Here is a 19,156-nt window from a genome sequence, read left to right on the forward strand (position 1 = left end):
TATAGGAGGATTGGAAATAAGAAATGGTTGGAGGATGGACTGTTGTAGATTAAAGATGGCCATAAAGTCTTTGGTACTCCTTCTACCAAGAAGTGGGATCTGTTTTCCCTCCCTGTGATTCTTGTCTATAACTGCGTTCCAACAGAGAATGGCAGAAGCAACACTGGGCCAGTTATGAGCCTAATCTTGAAAAGGAAATGGCAATTGTCAGCAGTTTCCTGAGACTTGAGCTACCATAGAAAAAGTGTGCTATGTAAGAAGGCTGTATAGATTCACTGAGATAACATGGGAGAGAGACCAGATGGGCCCACACTCCCATTTGTTCCCATCAATGCACCAGGTGAGTGAGTTAAGGCATCTTGCATCCTCCAAACCAGTCCACCTGCCAGCTAAAAACCATCCAGTAATCCTAGTTGACACCCCATGGAGCAGAAGAATCAGCTGGTTGAGGCTTCCTCAGATTCCTGTCCTTCAAAATTGTGAGATCTAATAAAATGGCTGTGGTTTTTAGCTGAGTTTTGTGGTAGTTTGTTACACAGCACTAGATAACCAACACTCTCCCCTAAGTGATTCTAACGTGCAGTCTAGACTGCTTCAGAAGTAGTCCTACCTGGACACCTACAGTGATTTTTTTCCCTTAACCCCTTATCCATATATTATCCACCATTTACTTCATTTACTTCATTTTTCAATTAAGTAATTATGTGGCAAAAAGACATCTCATGCATTTGGGAGAAATAATCCGTAACATTCAATAAAGTGTAATGGACTTATAAAGAGACCAAACACTGGAATATGAGTCCGGAAACCTTGACTTTATTCCCAGGTTTGACATTACTAGTTCTTATGACCTTAGGCTAGTTGTTTATCTTTTTTCAGTCTTATTTTTGATGTTTGTAAAATGAGGAAGTTAGACTACATTGTCTCTAAGTTCCCTTTCTCTTGCAGGATTTCTTGACAATATGATGATGTGTAGAATAGTAACTATCAATAGGGAGAGATTATTTTCATGAGAAACATGCTACTCATCAATCTGCTTTTGATCACCACTGACTCATCTAGGTTTACACCCAATATCCAGGGGTGAAAAGCTCTGTGTCTACATCACTAGCACATCTTCAGGCACTAAACTTCCCGAGTAAGTGTGCCCATCTTAAATGCATCAAGTTCAAGAAGAAAGAAAAAATGAAGTAGAGCATCCATTCTTTCATCCCATAAAATTCTGTAGACTCTTTGTCCTCCATGTGATTATGCTAGTCCAAAGACACTGTGCCATGGGCTCTTCCTGTGGAATGAAAGATACAGTAATGAAATTCATGTAAGTTTGGATTTGGAATTTGGCAACAAATCCCTCTGAGTCTTCAGAACTTATCCACCTCGACTTACTGACATGTTAAAAGCAGAAAGAAAGCCCTCTTTGTGTGGAAAACTGAAATATGCTCCATCCCAGGACTATAAATATAGTCACTCACTTCCTCCAGCTCCAGTTAAGCCTTGCTGACCTTTCCCAAAGTGTTCTTTCTTGGCCTCCAATTAATGGCAGAGGATCTAACCCACTGCTGTTAACAATATGCATTACAGTTGTCTGGAAAGATGAATAGTGGTAGCTTCATGCAAAGTGAAACAGTTCCTTCAATTCCTTCATTTTTAAAATTCAGACATAACCTTGTGTAGAAGTTCATGTATTCCTAGTAGTTAAAATTAAAGTCAGACTTTTTATATACCACAGGGAATCATCTAAAGAACCTATCCCCACCCCATACCCACCCCCCGCCCACCCCAGTAAATCAAACCAAAGGGACTCTCCAAGAAGAATATTTCTCTCATCTTTTTCTCTGGACAGAAAGCAGCAGTACAAAACATGAACTGCATGGTGTTTGCCTCCCTTGGGTGGCAGCTGCTAGAATGCAACATTGCCATTTGTATTCAAGGGACCTTTTATTCCCAACTGCTTGAGCCAAGCCACAGGACTTGCAAGAATGCTTGGGATGCTTCCTGTGAACTTAGAACACAAAGGCTCTGTGGTGTGGCTGTGAAATAGGAACCACTAAAGAGAGAAGAGACTAAAGGAACTTTTATTATACTTGTACAGCCATTGCTGTTCGTGTACAGAGTATGTTGTGTATGCAGAAGATAGCTCATGTGTTTAAGAGGAGATACATATATACATAAATATGTACACATATATTATATAAAATGTCTTTTTTTGAGACAATTGAAGTTATTGTTTTCAACGTCTGACCAAGGAGTGTTGGAATGACTCAGTGGGCACTGAGCCATTATACCTATGATTGACCAAGTTCAACAAGGGAATCGCAGGATTAAAGTAGCCTGTGTTTTTCTTATTAATGGTTAAACCATGGCCCCTGATAAAAGCTCTTCAAAGTTTACAAATAGGAACATGGTCACTCCAGCTAGAAATTATTCCAAAACAGACTCCCTGTTTCACATAATATTGAGCAATTTTGGTATGTCAGGGGCTCTGATAGAAGTTGTTTCCTATGAAACATTCAAATTGAAAAGTTTCCAACTCATTCTGTCTCTTTTCAAAGGGCTGTGAAAAGGTCACCAGTAATACCACATGGTACAAGAAGTGAAAGGTGTGGAACATTTTCATTTACATCAAAGTTAGAGAAAACATCACACATCGTAAAGGTCTTTGAGATGACTAATGCCTGCAGTTATAGCTTCTCTTTCATTAACCGAGGCTGTAGTGAAAAGTGAACTTGAGTTTATAGTTCATGGTCCTTAGCTGAAACATCATAGATTAAGGTATTTAGAAATATAGCTATAATACAAACAAGACCTTGAATTTCACCTGAAGTCAGTGATAGACTCTGTTAGCTATTTTCCCCTTTACCTATTTTTCCCAAATTATAGATGGATTTAAGAGCAGTTTGGGGTAAAGGGGACCCCGAGGATAGACTAATTTTCCTCAATGTCATCTAACTAAAAAATAGCAGTCATATGCAAGTAGAATGGTCTTTATGTTTCAGGTTAGAGTTCTTGGTGAGATTGCTTATGTGGAAAGGAAATGCCTCTTGAACACACCCTCTTTGTGAGGGTGCTTTTAAGCTGTGTGATCTGAATAAGGTTTGTACTACAGTACTCCCCTTCCAGATCTGGAGATGATCAGCAAAGTAAGATTTGCTTGTTCAATTTTATAATAGTGCTAAATAAGAGCAACAACAGCAACAATCTTTTAATTTAGAGAATCAAAAGTAGACAAGAAATTAGCAAAAAGGACTGATATTGAGATACAGTAATGGCACTGTTATTCAAATTGATTCAGTTCTTACTGATGCAATATTGAAAAGAGAGTAGCAGAAATGCTGCCTTTGGTGAAGGTTTGGATTTTGAGGCTGAAACCCAGCTTCCTTTCCAGCTTGACCACATACACAGAGCTGGTGCCTCAGGTGTGGATCCCAAGGCAGTTAAAAGTAAATCTGTGATTTATGTTTGCTTTTTTTTTTTTCTTCCTGAAGAGCTTTTAAGTGTGATTAATTCGAATGAAACTCAGAAAAATTCCCTTTTCCTTTTGCAGACAGAAAGGTAGAGGAATTCATGATGATCTGGAAATAAATTCATTAGTCATGAGGTCATTCTCCTGCTTAAACCTTTGCAAATGATGAGTTGAATGACCTTTCCCAGCAGGAAACATGAGAACTAAGACCTGGAACTCAAAGACATCCAGGGCTCATGTTAATTGTTAACTTCATGATTTCCAAACACAGGTCTTACTCTTAAGCATCTCAAAAAACAGTTTTTTATTGACAAAAGAGATGTAAAAATAACATGGCCTTGGATATACATATCATTGAGCCTGGTCAGGGCACCTATCGAACTACTGAATCAAGGTCTCAGTCAGTCTCTGGGAGGACTTGAATTCTGTTTCCTAGGCATGCTGGGGGTATGGAGAATGCCAAGGAAGCAGGCAAGTCTAAGGTATCCATGCCTGGTGCTCAACCCAGAAGATACTAGCTGACAGATCTGAAAGTATTGTGGCCATTTCTGCTGCTGACTTTTGCATTCATGAACAGACAAGTCACAAGGAAAAGATATAAAATAACTTTTATATCCATGAAACTTAATTACACTCACTCATAATTAGAGGACTACAATGAAATTAACATCAAGATACCATTTCTCACTTATTTGATAGGCTAAAATTAATAAATTTGACAACATATTCTGTTGGTGAAGCTCAGGGGAAATAGGGATTCACATACATTGCTTGTTGACTACTACAGCCTTTCTAGAGTGAAATTTTGCAATACGTTGCAAAACTACATAGGCACTTACTGTTTGACCCAGAAATTCCACTTTAAGAAATCTACTCCCAGAATAGCATTGAAACATGTATATTATCATATGTGAAACAGAACACCATTCCGTGTTCGATGCATGTGACAAGGGCTCAGGGCCGGGGCAATGGGATGATCCAGAAGGATGGGATGGGGAGGGAGGTGGGTGGGGGGTCCAGGAAGGGGAACACATGTAAACCCATGGCTGATTCATGTCAATGTATGGCAAAAACTATTACAATATTGTAAAGTAATTAGCCCCCAACTAAAATAAATAAATTTATAAAAAAAAAAAAAAAAAAAGAAATCTACTCCCAAATGCACATCCCAGCAATATGAAAATACATGTGTACAAGGTTGTCCACTGAAGCATCATTTATAAATGAACAGTATTAGAAAAAATCTAAATGCCCATACATAGGAAAATGATTGAATAAACTAAGTCATTTACACATGGAGTACTATGTATCTATAAAAAGGAATAAGTAAAATCTATGAAATGGTAGGTAGTAATTCCAGGATAATATTGTTGAATGAAAAAAGTGAACTCCAAAAAATATCTATAGTATTGTTCTTCAGTTAAGGAAAAAAAACCAGAATATTAAGAGCATGTACATATATCTGTTCATTTATGTGTAAGTAGTAATACAGCTCCAATAAAGCAGAAGGGAATGAGATTCATTATCTGTAGGAGGTGAATGAAAACAGAGTGGAAAGAATGTGCAAAGGAAACGGAGTAGTAGAGACAAGGCATGAACTGTACTTCTCTGAATACACTTTCCTGTATAGCTGTGACTTCTGGAACTTTTCCCTCTCACCCAGTAATTAATTAAATTCAACTAGGATGTTGGGAGAACCCCAGATAGAACAAGTAGTAAGAAAAGACTAACCTATGCAACTTTGGAAAGCTTATAGAGTATATACTATAACACTAAAGGCAAGAAGAACTGGATGTAGATATTGTAATCTAGTTGATAAATGTGTTTCTCATGGGGCGGTGGTTTAGCAATTCTAAAACTATGTGTCTACTGAGATTGAACAAAAAATAAATACATTGTGAGTAAAGAGAGCTACGCTTCTCAAAATGGCAACCCATTCCAGTATTCTTGCCTGAAAAATTCCATGGACAGAGGACCTGGCGGGCAATAGTCCATGGGGTCACAAGAGTCGGACGTCACTGAGCGACTAAACCACCACCACCATGCTTCTCATAGTAATTAATAGAAAAAAGTTACAAATAAAGAAGGGGGAAGCCAGAATTAACCCAGTGGTTAGAGCAGAAGGTATCAGCATAAGTTGATGACTCTTTATATATATATATATATATATACATATTATATAATATAGGTTACATATATATGTATACATACATACATGGATAAGATGAAGTAAGTAGATTGTATATGTATGTGTAATATAGATGCCCATGTTTTCTAGCTCATATTTCCTATACATGATATCCCAGTAGTCGTGAGCAAACTTAGCACCTGAATCTTGGGTCCTAAATACCATTCTTCAAAAAAGGAACCTGAGTTCCTTGGAGAATTAGTTGATGCCAATATGAAGTCAGAGAAAATATAAGATAGGGTGGGATATCTTGTGGGGCCAGAAAGTAAGAAGGACTCAGAAACTGAAGGGGACATGCTGAGAAGATACAGAAACTTGAACGAGCTCTACATGGTAAAAACTGGGACAATTTGAGCAATAAAATAGTGATACTAATGGAGTATACCCCATGAAATAAAATATCTATGAGTCCAAATTGATATAATTAATGGAATGAACAATTAAGAGGGTGAAAAAGGACCACTCTTCCTTGCAATAGGATTCCAATTAATAAATGTAGAAGAAGTGATGGAAATAAAGATCACTATTACACAAAGAATATTAGCTGTTGCAGGCAAGAACCATCACTGTGTGCTAAAATTATTGGATAAAATTACAATAAGCAATAAGGATTATTTGCATAATTTCAAAGTTTCTCTCCTAAAAATTCTAAAGGGAAAATTAATGTCTTTTCAGTGGGAAACCTGACAGATGTCATCCTAACCAAATCACTAAAGTTAACATCACCAGTAATAAGACATATGGATATTGTGTACACCTTGATATGGCACACTGAGAAGGGCACAGCATACTTCTATGGTATGTTTGCAAAGATAATACATAATTATGAAAAATTATCAGAAAAACCAAAATTGAAGGGTATTCCACAAAATAAGTGGCTAGTACACTTCAAAGGAGAAGGAAGTGGCAGCCCACTTCAGTGTTCTTGCCTGGAGAATCCCATAGACTGTAGCCTGCCAGGCTACTCTGTCCATGGGCTCGCAATAGTCGGAGACATTTAGCGACTAAACCACCACCACCACCACCACCCTTCAAAAGTGTCAAAAAAGACTAAGGAACAGTCACAAATCGGAGGTAACAATTAACTGCAATACATACAGAATCCTAGATTGAATCCTGAACCACATCTTATTTGGATTTTCCAAGTTTTCCTACTTGTCTATAGATTACTTTCTAGTATTGTGCTAATGTTAATTTCCTGGTTTTGATAGTTGTGGCGTAGTTATGCAAGATGTTAATGTTAGGGAATCTGGGTAAAGTATATCAGGAAACTCTGAACTATTTTTGTAACTTTTCTTTAAGTCTAAAATTATTTCAAAATAAAAACTTAAAAAGAAATTGCTGGTAAGAAAGAACAAAGGATGACACAAGTAACCATTTTTGGCTTTTATTAGAAACCTAAAGGGGCAAAGTTTTGGATTTTCACAACTGAAAATAATACCAACCTTATATAGTCATGTTTACCTTAATGTAAGTCATATTCACCTTAATGTAAGTCATATTCAAAACTATTTATACTAAGAGAATGCCCTTAGCAAAAGTGACCCTAACAGTTTGAGTAATTTTTCCTTACCTGGTGAAACAGAAATAAGAGATAAACCAGAGACATTTTGCACTCATGTCTCAAATTCTGTGCCCAGAAGTTATATGCTTTACTGCAAGGAAATGCCCTCAGGCTTTATTCAGAGCTGGTGCTTTCTCAAGTCATACAAAGCTCTATCAAGGCTAGCTCTCTGGTTTTCTAGCTCATAATAGGTGAGCAGGAAGTAGTCCTGCATCAGATTACTACAGAAGCAGATACATAGTCATAAACTCTAGTAACGTGCTCACCAGATCATAAGACTGCTAAAATTTGTAAAGATAAAATGTGTTAGCCACAGTCGATTAAGTCTGCCTGTTGCCACTCTGACTTGTCCTCCATGTTTCACCTCCTGTCAGATAGCACTGGAGTGGCTGCAGGCATTTCTGAGCTCCAGTTAAGTGAATTTGATTAGGGTTTATTGGGATATATTTGTTTATTTTACTGTTCATGGGGTTCATACTGTCCTATCTTATGAACCCCATGAACAGTAAAATATAGGAATCAAGACCATCCCCAAGAAAAAGAAATGCAAAAAAGCAAAAGGCTGTCTGAGGAGGCCTTACAAATAGCTGGGAAAAGAAGAGAAGTGAAAAGCAAAGGAGAAAAGGAAAGATATACCCATTTGAATGCAGAGTTCCAAAGAATAGCAAGGAGAGATAAGAAAGCCTTCCTCAGCGATCAGTGCAAAGAAATAGAGGAAGACAATAGAATGGGAAAGACTGGAGATCTCGTCAAGAAAATTAGAGATACCAAGGGAACATTTCATGGAAAGATGGGCTCAATAAAGGACAGAAATGGTAAGGACCTAACAGTAGCAGAAGATACTACGAAGAGGTGGCAAGAATACACAGAAGAACTGTACAAAAAAGGTCTTCAAGACCCAGATAATCATGATGGTGTGATCACTCACCTAGAGCCAGACATCCTGGAATGTGAAGTCAAGTGGCCTTAGAAAGCACCACAATGAACAAAGCTAGTGGAGGTGATGGAATTCCAGTTGAGCTATTTCAAATCCTGAAAGATGATGCTGTGAAAGTGCTGCACTCAAGATGCCAGCAAATCTGGAAAACTCAGCAGTGGCCACAGGACTGGAAAAGGTCAGTTTTCGTTCCAATCCCAAAGAAAGGCAATGCCAAAGAATGCTCAAACTACCACACAATTACACTCATCTCACACACTGGTAAAGTAATGCTCAAAATTCTCCAAGCCAGGCTTCAGCAATACCTGAACCGTGAACTTCTAGATGTTCAACCTGGTTTTAGAAAAGGCAGAGGAACCAGAGATCAAATTGCCAACACCTGCTGGATCATCAAAAAAGCAAGAGAGTTCCAGAAAAACATCTATTTCTGCTTTATTGACTATGCCAAAGCCTTTGACTGTGTGGATCACAATAAACTGGGGAAAATTCTTCAAGAGATGGGCATGCCAGACCACCTGACCTGCCTCTTGAGAAACTTGTATGCAGGTCAGGAAGCAACGGTTAGAACTGGACATGGAACAACAGACTGGTTCCAAATAGGAAAAGGAGTACATCAAGGCTGTATATTGTCACTCTGCTTATTTAACTTATATGCAGAGTACATCATGAGAAACGCTGGGCTGGAGGAAGCACAAGCTGGAATCAAGATTGCCAGGAGAAATATCAATAACCTCAGATATGCAGATGACACCACCCTTATGGCAGAAAGTGAAGAAGAACTAAAGAGCCTCTTGAGGAAAGTGAAAGAGGAGAGTGAAAAAATTGGCTTAAAGCTCAACATTCAGAAAAATAAGATCATGGCATCTGGTCCCATCACTTCATGGCAGATAGATGGGGAAACAGTGGAAACAGTGGCTGACTTTATTTTTCTGGGCTCCAAAGTCACTGCTGATGGTGATTGCAGCCATGAAACTAAATGATGCTTACTCCTTGGAAGGAGAGTTATGACCAACTTAGACAGCATATTAAAAAGCAGAGACATTACTTTGCCAATAAAGGTCTGTCTAGTCAAGGCTATGGTTTTTCCTGTGGTCATGTATGGATGTGAGAGCTGGACTATAAAGAAAGCTGAGCGCCGAAGAATTGATGCGTTTGAACTGTGATGTTGGAGAAGACTCTTGAGAGTCCCTTGGACTGCAAGGAGATCCAACCAGTCCATCCTAAAGGAGATCAGTCCTGGGTGTTCGTTGGAAGGACTGATGTTGAAGCTGAAACTCCAATATTTTGGCTACCTGATTTGAAGAGCTGACTCATTGGAAAAGACCCTGATGCTGGGAGAAATTGAGGGCAGGAGAAGAAGGGGACGACAGAGGATGAGATGGCTGGATGGCATCACCGACTCAATGGACATGGGTTTGGGTGGACTCCGGGAGTTGGTGATGGACAGGGAGGCCTGGCGTGCTACGGGTCATGGAGTCACAGAGTTGGACACAATTGAGCGACTGAACTGAACTGTATATTTTATAGTCACTTATGTGCTTGTTGGGCTTCTCTGGTGGCTCAGACAGTAAAGAACCTGCCTGCAGTGCAGGTTTGATTCCTGGGTCTAGAAGATCTCCTGGAGAAGGAAATGGCAATCCACTCCAGTATTCTTGCCTGGGGAATTCCATGGACAGAGGAGCCTGGTGGGCCACAGTCCATGGGGTTGTAAAGAGTAGGCCATGACACAGTGACACACATGTGTCTTGTTAGCTGACCTAGAGTGGCAGTGTCTTCCAGGAATACTTACCATGTTCAATTTGATTTCCAATTTTGTATTTGTCATTTCGTATTCTTTTTCTTAAAAAGCTTCCCCTTTACTCTTGCTCAGCAGTGTGGATTTCAGGCCCCTAAACACTTAAATCTGCCCTTGGCAGTGGCACTAATGTTTGAGGGAAGAGCTAGTTAGAGATCTTATAACAAGGAATTCAGTCAAAGGAAAAAAAACCCTATTAATTTAATGCAAAGAAAAGGCTAGAAAACATAGCACTCTGAGGTTATTTAATGGGTGGATTAAGATCCAGCTAACTTCAGTAGATCCTATTGTATTGAAGTATATGTGATACCTGATGTTAATTGTAATGTTCCTGAGACTTGAAGTAAAACTTAAACTATTGAACACACAGTGTTTAAAAAAAACAAGATTTTTGTATAAGGATATAATACATTTGTATTATATAAATGTATTATAAGGATATAATACATTTGTATTATACAAATGTATTATAAGGATATAATACATTTAAAGGTATTTTTTTTTTAAATATTCAAAATTAAAATGTTGATGGTTATACATCTAAATTGTTAATGATCCAGAAGACATACCTAAAAGTAATTGTTCATTCAAGGATTTAGATGGCTTGGGTTTCACTGTAATTTGGTTAGGTAAAGCTAGAATGGTGGGTTATGACCCTTATTCTAAAAACAAAATAGTGTATTAGACCAATCAGTTGGATCAGAAATCCCATAATCCTGACCTGAATCTATCCTGTATGCATTTTTAGCACCGTTCTCATAGAAGAGTTGCAGCGGTGGTAGGCCATTCCTAGAAAGCCCCGAAGAACCAAGATTTTTGTGGAGGCAGAGTGTTGTCAGAGAGGCTACTATGGGCCATACAGCCAAAAAGACACAGTCCTAGTTGTTAAAAAAAAAAAAAAAAGTCAAACAAAATAGGACAAATACTATTTCACTTATATGAAGTAGCTAGAATAGCCAAATTCGTAGAGACAGAAAGTGGACCAGTAGTTGCCAGAGTCTAGAGGTAAGAGGAAATGGGAGTTACTGGTTAATGGGTACAGGGTTTCACTTTGATAAGATGAAAAATTTCTAGAGGTAGATGGTAGTGGTAGTTGTGCATCAATATAAATATACTTAATGCTTCAGGACTGTATGCTCAAAAACGGTTGACATGGTAAATTTTACGTTGTATATTTTACCACATTAAAAAAACAAAAAGCAGCAATCAATTGTTAACACAGATTGACTGCATACAATGTTTCAAGCACTGTGTTAATATTACTTCACATATTATGTATATTGTATTTAACCAGTGCAATAACTCAATAAAATAGGTATTAATTAGTCCCATTGTGCAGGTGAGGAAACTGAGGCCCAGAAAGTTTCAGTAACTTGGTGAAGGTCAGAGAATAAGTGATAGGGCCAGAACTCAACCCTAGGCCATATTCTAGAACTTCAAAATTGGACAGACCTAGATTTGATCACCAGCTATATACTTGGATATACTTTGATATCTATAGTAGATTCCTAAGAAATCTTAAAAAAAAAGATTATCATCCTTATTATGTAGACTGTGCATGGGAATTTGGTTTTTTCTTTACTAACTTTTACCTAAAACTCAGTGATGTTTCTTTCAGTGTAACTGAGGTGCTAAAGCCATGATAAAGGGTCAGCATGGAGTTGTGCCTGCAATTTAGGCAACATAGAAAAGAGTTAGTTTGGAGTGATAATTTAAATGAGAAGGCAGCTCTTCTTTTTTTCTCTCTTCAGTGAGCTTCTGACAAGAGTCACCTGAGCTGGCTCTTAAGGCCTCTAGAGCTGTTGTGCAGCCAGGCCTCTGCACATACATGGACTGCATTTTGATGACTTAGGTTTACTGGAAAATTCTTTGGGGCCATTTAAAAGGGACCCTCTTGAACCACCGAGTGGATTTAAAGCATTCTAGAGCAGAAAAGCACAGCAGTAAAGTCAGCTACAGAGTCCCGCCTTAATTCTGCTGTCGCCAAAGTTGGGGAGACAGTCCCTTGAGGTCCCCGGACTGGAGGCAGAGGCTCAACCTGACAAACTAGGTCAGCTAACCTTGTCACAGGTAAGAGCTCATCACATACTGCCCTTCCTGTAGATCTGTTTCCCTTGGCCAGCCCATGAGGATTGCCTCTCATGAGGCTGAACCTTAGACTAAAAGCTAGTCATTTTCTCAAATGGCTGCTAGGAAGACTCTAAGTATTTTAACCTAGGTCTTTAACATTATAAGCCTCATGCTCTAAACCAGTAGCCTTCAGCTTTTTTTGCATGTTGATTTCCTCTCGATTGTTACTTAATTCTGAATAGAAGTTTTCTAACCAAGCCAGTCATTTAATGAAGAACTATTAAATTATGGTGGAGGGATGGGGCGGTAAAAACTTCCTTTGAAATGCGTTGTTTCAAAAGACTTTCCAATCTAATTCACTGAGTCATGAGAACATCCCCAGGGGCAGGTTTCTCCAAATCACCAGTCATTCCCCTTTTGGAGAAATCTATCCTGTCTGAGATCTGTGGGTATCTGTGTCTGTCCATTGGTCTTCTCTCATTTAGGTCCCGTTTTCACTCTACTTGACCTCCATTCCTCAAGACTGAGGTTTGGAGTTGTAGCTATCTCCTAGTTTCATTAAAAAAAGTACAGTTTTTCATTTTTCTATTTCTAGTTCTTTAAAATTTTTATTTGGCTTTAAAGAAGGGAGTTGATCTGAAATATCTTTATTCTGTGATCTTCACCTGGAGGCTTTGATCTAGCTTTACTTCCTGTGCCATAATACTACGAAAGAGAGAGAGAGAGAGACAAAGAGACAAAGAGAGAGAGGATGAATGTCTAAATCTAAGCACTTAGAGCTTTGATATTTTCTGCCCCTCCTCTTATATTGAGGATAGAATTAAGTTAAAGAAGTTACATTAAGGTCATTGTAGAACTAGTGAATTTCAGAAAAACGTATAAAAATCTCAGTTGTGGGAATAAGATAATGATGCAAAATTGCTTTAGAAAATTGCCATAAATATACAGTGCATTAAATGTGCCTGATAATTATATGCTACTTAATGACATAATTAATCTTTTCTATCTGTCTCCACTCTGATGAATATAGAAACAAACTCTGTGCTCTATCTGAGCACCTGAAAAGTCAAGGTTCCCAAGGCCCTGCCCTGAGGCAGCCTGGCTGTCCTCTATTTGTGTGCTCAAATCTTCCCACCATCAGACAGCCTATGGAGGCCTCCCGCAGGACCAGGTGCAAGGATCGTTTTAATTTAGCTTATTCTGTGAAGTACAACAAACGCTTCTGATACAATTAGAGAACTTGAAAGCATTTGTGGATGACAGTGACTTTAATAATTCTGATATTGGTAGAAAGTACTTAGTGGCTTCTGGCGGGGGGGCTGGTGACCTAAGTTGGAGATCCCTTTTTCATCTTAATGTCTCTCTTTCTCTCCCCAGTCTCCCCTTCCCTTCGTCCTCTGAACTTTTCTTTCTCTTTTCTCCCTCCTTCTCTCTCTCCCCTTTTCCCTCTCTCCCTCCCCTCCTTTCCTCTCTCTCTGTCTCTCTGTATGTCTGTCTCTCTAAAACACATATGCACCTATGCCTCTTTTTTCTAAGCCCTGTAAAGAGTTTCCATACCTTGAGAAATAATAATTTTGGAACTGTCCATTATGATGTTGTTGTTTAGCAGCCCAGTCATGTCCAACTCTTTTGTGACCCCAGGGATTTGGATCTTCCAGGCAAGAATACTGGAGTGGGTTGCCATTTCCTTTCTCCAGAGAATCTTCCTGACCCAGGGATCAAACTCAAGTCTCCTGCCTGCGTCTCCTTCATCACAGGCAGATTCTTTACCACTGAGTCCCTGAGGAAGCCATTATAGTGATAATTAAATTAGACATCCAAAATGAAGGCTAATCTTGAAACTTGCACCTAACAGAATAAATGGCCTTGTGAGTTGCTTCTCTGTCTGATTTCACATTGACAAACTCCCAGAGAGCCTCTGGCTTTGCTTGCCTCAAGTTTTACTCTGTTCTAATTGCTAAATATTTATCTTCTGCCTTCCCCTCACATTCATACCAACAAATATTGTAAGCTCCCCAGGGCAGGAACTATGCCTTTTAAATTTATACTCTTCTAGAGGCTGCTTAAGAAATATTTGTTTACATACTTAACATGTTGACTCTCCCAGGTTACCTAATGTCTATGGCTTGGAAGTAAACATCTCTGGTTGGTTCTCCTGCCTCCGAGGCAGCCTCCTTCAGGGTAGCTCTATGCCAGGCTTCTGGAGTGTAATCATTTTGGTATAAAGCATGTTGAAACTCTATGCTTCATCTCAGAAGAACAGCAAGAAAGCCAACAAAGTAATGCATCATTTTGTCAGGAAGGCACAGAGTGCAAAAGAGAATTCAACAGTGTCTGGCCTTGCACCCTGATGTTTTCTGAGCTCTGATTCATGGTGCAAGAATCACTGGGTTGACTCTGGCTTCCCTGTATTTAGTAAGATCATGAAGGCACCAGAATGGGATTAACACCATTGGACTTCAATCTGATGGCCAATGGCCATAAGCATCTCTCCCTTCTTCCCACCCTTGGCCTAGGAAACACACATTTTACCTGGTTCTCTGTTTTCAACCCAGGTCTCCTAATCTTGTATATCAAAAATACACAAACGCTCAAAATACACAAAGGCTCTTCTTTCTCTGACTTTTTCTCATAGCCAAGACAGCTAAGGAAAACAGCATAGCCCAGCAAGAAGTTGGAAAAGTCCAAGGCATACATTTTGTATTTCTTCTCCCCAAATCTTTCTATTTATATTCTTTGGGTGTCAGAATTGATGTGACTCAGCTGTGATACACCAAAAGATTGGGCAGCGTGTAATTCAACCCTCACTCTCTCTCAGCATATGGCAAGGTTTGTGGCTGCCAAAAATGATGCAGACTCTTACCTCCAAAAATATATGAACAAAAACCCCCTGTGTTTCATGAAGCTGCACCCTCACCAGTTTACACTGCACATGTAGTCCTTCTGGACCTGATCAGGCCAAAGATCCAGATGACTTCCCGCACCAGTAATTGGTTTTCCTATGTGGCTTCATGCCAGACCCTTCTCTCTGAATGCCTGAACCTCTATAGCCTCTGTCTCCAACTTTCAAGAAAAAGGATACAAAAGATCTCTCTTTGCTAAGGCACTTTGAAGCAGCCTTCCCCTTACTAAACAAACAGGGAAGCGTTTCCTCAGCCTTCTCTAGCATGCTAGAACCTGGCTTATCTCCCTCTAGCAGAGAATAGCAAAGGTGATTGCTTTTGGGGAGAAAACTTTGTAGGTGAGTGTATGGGGTACAGTGGGAGGAGAATCCCCTTAAAGTTATGAGGTCCCCCCCCCACCAGGTGTGAGTTTTTGTCTGACAGAATGTTTTTCCTGGTCAGTGCCGGCCCCACCGTCAAGAGATTTAATGATAATTTTGTGAATATCTGACCCTCTTGAGAGTCTCCTTGAGGGCTGCCTGAGACTGGGAGGGTCTGAGACACATCCCCACATTGACACATGGAGAGTTTGTTGGTTCAGGGTTGCCATGAAATGAAATGGAGGTTCTGTTTTTGTTCAGTTTTTCCTCTCCTGTTTTCCCTGGGACAATCTGTTGCAATTTAATTGTTAGCAATATATGTGACAATTCATTTCATCAAATTCCAGACTACACTTGTGGGGCTTATGACAGATGGGAGAGAGCAAGGGAATCTGGACTCATGGCCCATCTTTGTTAGGCACTCCAGAGGCTCTTTCTGCCTTGGGTGGTGCTGGCGCAGGCCAGGAGGAGAGCCAGCTCTTGGTCCTGGCAAGGAGTTGCTGAGTCCTAGTCTCCCTTAGGCCTTATTCTCAGATTTCTAAATGGCTTTCTAAAGTGCTTTAGTGAACAATGCTTGTGCAGCTGCCAGGGAGTGGGGGTATCTGTGTGCCTGAGAGCTCTTGATTGTCAGTGTTGGCTTTCAGGGAACCCACAGCCTGGGGTGAAGCAGCTCCTCAAAGATGTTCGTTTTAAATGGGTTTTCCCCTCTTCTTAATGCAATGTGCGTGAAAACTTCAGTGATAATATAATAACCACATTGAAATGCTTTAAGAGCCTGGAGCTGGCTCAGCTTTGATTAACTGTTTATTTTTCTATTTGTTTAATGGACCCAGGGAGAAGGCAAGGATTTGTGGCCATCCAACTGACCATCCAAGCCTCAGTGAATTTCTTCATAGCCTTTCTCTGTGCTGGGAGAAACTGGACTATTCTATAAAACAACAAGAGGCTGAGTAGTTATTCTTTAGGTCCCAGCCTAAAAGCATCTCTTTGCTCCTGATCTGCACTCATAGCCAGTCTGATTTGGATGGGGGCTGCAGCTGGGCCCCCATAGAGACCTCAGGCCCACCAGCCTTCTTGAGAATCACATGCTTGCTTCCCAGGTCTGCAGAGAACTCTTTTCCCTCTGTCCTTTTGTAAAGCTAGTGGTTGGGTCTGGGTTGAGGGGTCTGAGTTCTTCTTCTTTTGTGACCTCAAAAATGAGTTTTAGACTTCCCTGGTAGACCAGTGGTAAAGAATCCACCTGCCAATCCAGGGGATGTGGGTTCAATCCCTGGTTCTGGAAGACCCCATATGCCATGAGGCAACGAAGCCCATGTGCCACAACTACTGAGCCCATACTCTAGAGCCTGCGGGCTGCAACTACTGAGCCCCCGTGCTGTAACTTCTGAAGCCCACGTACCCTAGAGCCCATGCTCCACAAGAGAAACTCCACAAGAGAAACCCATGCACCGCAACTATAGAGTAGCCCTCCCATTCACCACAACTGGAGAAAAGCCCACATGACAACGAAGACCCAGCACAGCCAAAAATAAATAAATATTGCTTTACAAAATGAATTTCCTGTGGGCTTTCCTAGTCCATGAGAAGATGAGTGGGGAGAAAAGCTGCTGAAACAGAAGTGAGAGTTTTTACTAACAGCCAAATCCCCATGATTCTATAACCATACAGTGTTAGTTCCAGAAGGAACCTTGAAGATCAACTAGCCAAATCATCTGGTTTGAAGTGGAGGAACTGAGACCCAAAAGGATTAAGAGACTTAATTAAATAAGGTTTTTTGATACCTGCTAACCAACATCTTATCAGAGACATCTTACAGTAACAAATATTACCAGGAAAAGGTGAGAATAGAATATTCCCCCCCCAAAAAAAATCATCTCAGGTGTTTTTCATCTTTGTACCCTCAGAAACTTACACAGAGAAGGCTCTGGATACTCTGTATTGATATGAAAAAGAACGTCCCTATCAAAGGATTGTCCAATCATGTGATTTCACTTTTGCCTATAATTAATTTAATAAATGGGGCTTCCCAGGTGGCTCAGTTGTAAAAAATCTGCCTGCCAATGCAGGAGCTGCTACTGCTGCTAAGTCGCTTCAGTCGTGTCCGACTCTGTGCGACCCCATAGACGGCAGCCCACCAGACTCCGCCATCCCTGGGATTCTCCAGGCAAGAATACTGGAGTGGGTTGCCATTTCCTTCTCCAGTGCATGAAAGGGAAAAGTGAAAATGAAGTCGCTCAGTCGTGTCTGACTCTTAGTGATCCCATGGACCGTAGCCTACCAGGCTCCTCCGTCCATGGGATTTTCCAAGCAAGAGTACTGGAGTGGGATGCCATTGCCTTCTCTGCCAATGCAGGAGACCTGGGTTCAATTCCTGGATGGTGAAGATCCCCTGGAGAAGGAAATGGCAACGCACTTCAGTATTCTTGCCTAGGAAATCCCATAGTGGGGTCCACGGAGTCACAAGAGAGTTGGATTCAGCTTAGTGACTAAACAACAAAAACAATTTTATAAATATTTTTAAAGTAAATATGCTAGTTCACAGTTCTTTCATTTACTATATGTCAGGTATCTTTAATGTATTATTTCATTTAATTTGCACACCAGTTCTATGTGGTAGGTAGCCTTACCATCTCTTTTGTATTCTAGAAGAGCCTCATCCACCTTGAAGTTCCTGACTAGCCTTCTCATTTTGCCGCCTTTCCTGCTCACAAAAACAACTGTTCTTCTATGTAGTCCAATGCACAAGCTTGAACACCAGGAAGAAGACATACTTACTGGATGGAGATACCAGAGTCTTTCTATTGTTTCCTATGGCTTGAACATACTAGAACTTCCATGTGTTCTTGGAATAATTTGCTCAGACTTCTCTGTCTGGAGCACCTCTGTACAGGGCAACAAGATATCTATGTTCAGATGGTGCCCTGTGTAAAGGCTTAGAGCTGAAGAGTCAAAGGAGGGCTGGCATCTCATGTAGAGCCTACACTCATGGAGCAGCGTTGCCTTTGAGGTAGGGCCTTTTTTTTTATTTGAACAAAGGATCCTAAAACTAGCTGCCCTGCAGCCCCTCTCCCCCAGCTGCCTAAATCCTGTCCATCCATCAGGGCCCAAATCTAGATCACTCCTCAGCACTGCTACAGTGCAGAATCAACTGTTCCTTCATTAGCTTTCTCAGAGCTCCTTATTTACAACTTGATTACAATCTTATCACAGCTGAAATTGTTTTATGTGTTTTGAGGGCATATGATGCTTGAAGGTTATGCAGTGCTTGAAGATATCATTTCCTCTTTTCTGGCTTCCAATAGTGTTGTGGGATGCTAAGGTCATTCTAATTGCTCTTTCTTCAAGGAATGTGTCTTTTCTCTCTAGGTGCTTTTAAGATTCTCCATTTTGATATTCATAGTTTCATTTTGATGGGATTATTTGCAGATTTTCTTTTATTTATTCTACTTGTTTTTTAATTTTAATTCCTGATGTTTGGAAAATCCGTAGCTAGTATCTCTTTGAACACTGCCCTTTCATCATTCTCTCTATAATCTCCTTCTAGATTTCCAAATAGATACATGTGAGACTTTTTCACTTTTTTCCCCTTTAAAGAATATTTCCATTGTTTTATACCTCTGGATTGCATTTGGAATATTTACTTCCATATTCTAGTTCACTAATCTGTACTTAGGTGTTTCTATGCCTAATTCAGACCACCTTACTTGCCTCTTGAGCATGCAGGTCAAGAAGCAGCAGTTAGAACTGGATGTGGAACAACAGGTTCCAAATTGGGAAAGTAGTACATCAAGGCTGTATATTTTCACCCTGCTTATTTAACTTACATGTAGAGTACATCATGCGAAATGCCAGGCTGGATAAAGCACAAGCTAGAATC

At 40.1% G+C, this 19,156-nt stretch overlaps 1 protein-coding gene across 32 annotated transcripts in view; it reads left to right on the forward strand.

Moving 5' to 3' along the window:
- FRMD6 (FERM domain containing 6) overlaps nucleotides 1-19,156 on the forward strand; it is a 384,502-nt gene that overhangs the window by 62,690 nt on the left and 302,656 nt on the right. For 3 of the 32 annotated variants that reach the window (XM_081507304.1, XM_081507300.1, XM_081507305.1), the window contains one exon: nucleotides 17,926-18,286. The exons of the other annotated variants lie outside the window; for them this stretch is intronic. The gene's annotated coding sequence lies outside the window, so the exon portion shown is untranslated. The remainder of the gene's footprint in view (nucleotides 1-17,925; nucleotides 18,287-19,156) is intronic. 32 annotated transcript variants of the gene reach the window in all.

This window comes from Giraffa tippelskirchi, chromosome 7 (genome assembly GCF_054371585.1).
Source record: "Giraffa tippelskirchi isolate mGirTip1 chromosome 7, T2T-mGirTip1v1.2.pri, whole genome shotgun sequence".
In the NCBI taxonomy this organism is placed as follows: Eukaryota; Metazoa; Chordata; class Mammalia; order Artiodactyla; family Giraffidae; genus Giraffa; species Giraffa tippelskirchi.